This window comes from Myotis brandtii, unplaced genomic scaffold (assembly GCF_000412655.1).
Source record: "Myotis brandtii unplaced genomic scaffold, ASM41265v1 scaffold177, whole genome shotgun sequence".
Taxonomy (NCBI): domain Eukaryota; kingdom Metazoa; phylum Chordata; class Mammalia; order Chiroptera; family Vespertilionidae; genus Myotis; species Myotis brandtii.
Genome location: NW_005356555.1, coordinates 598,267 through 599,745, shown reverse-complemented (window position 1 = coordinate 599,745; position 1,479 = coordinate 598,267).

Genomic DNA, 1,479 nt, shown 5'->3' with positions numbered 1-1,479 from the left:
GGGGGGTGTCTGTTGATCGGGCGATGGGAAACGCGGCGCAGGATACGCGGGAGGGGGGGGAGGTGCGTGCGATTCATGCACGAGTTGAGTGAGCCAGGCAGTCAGCAGTCTGTGCAGTGGTTAGTGCTAGTTGCTTCCGCAAATCGCTTTCGGGTGACAAAAGATAGACGAAACAAGTATATGAGAGGAGTGTGGATGGGAGAGTTGGAAGGGGTCGACCTCAGCGAACATACCTCAATCAGATTGAGGATGTTTTTACCCAAGGCCAGCTTAAGAGTACCCTAATTAAGTTAATAACAATGTATCTACCTATATAGTTTAAGTTTAAAAAATTTGGCTCTCAAAAGAAATTTCAATCATTGTACTGTTGGTATTTGGCTCTCTTGACTAATGAGTTTGCCAACCACTGGTCTAAGGAGAGATTATATTGCATCTAGATTCACTCAGCCACCAGCAACTCTCCTCATTGTCATTGGGTTCCAGCCCTCAGGTCCTGGATATGCCTCTTGTTGGGGGACAACGGACCCAATGCCCACATCAGCTACAGTTTACATCTAGAAAGAACCATTCCAGTGTAACTTGTCAGAGGACATACAAGAAAATAGGTAAACAATATAGAGTAAAGATAATGGGAGGAGGAGAAGTTGGGAAAGAGGTCTTCTCTGAGCTTGGATAAAGGCATTTCTCTAGGCAGCTCTGACTAATGGTATCACTAATTCCCTAATATGGAAGCATCTTAAGTTACAACACACAGGATGCTACTTGAAATTTATTGTGTAAATACCACATTTAAATGTTAACTGATACAATTAACTGTTTAATTCATGGATAGAGTTCTCATTCCACATGTGGGGTTTGACATTCTTAACAAATCTTGTGGTTGACTCTACAAAATTCAGGGTTGAATAACCTTTAAAGCGTCTGTGGATACACAAAACTGTCACAGGTAGTCAAGGTTCCCTGTTCTGAGGGCAAATTCCAGGAAAGTAGCCCCTCTTGTCAAGTGCTTCTTTAACAAGTCAGCTATCAGGATGTGCCACCCATCACAAAGGCCAGTATAAAGCAGATCCTTAAAGGGGCACACATAATTTAGAGAAAAATTCAGAATTTAAAAAAAAAAACTTGTTTGGGGGAGAAACCAAGATGGCGGCATAGGTAAACACCAGAGTTTGCTGCCTCAAACAACCACTTCAAAAATACAACTAAAAGACGGAACGGACATCATCCAGAACCACAGGAAGGCTGGCTGAGTGGAAATTCTACAACTAGAAGGAAAGAGAAAAGCATACCGAGACTCAGAGGAGGTGCGGTGCGGAAGTAAAATACTAAGGTACAGAGGCGCACATGGAGCGGGCTGGCGGCTGAGGGTGTGGTTGTCGTTTTCAATCGGGAGGGAGTCTCAGGCTCTGAGCTCCAGTTCCAGGCGAGTCTCTGGGAACCCAGACTCATACAGGAGAAGCGGGACTGTCTGGCATCGGT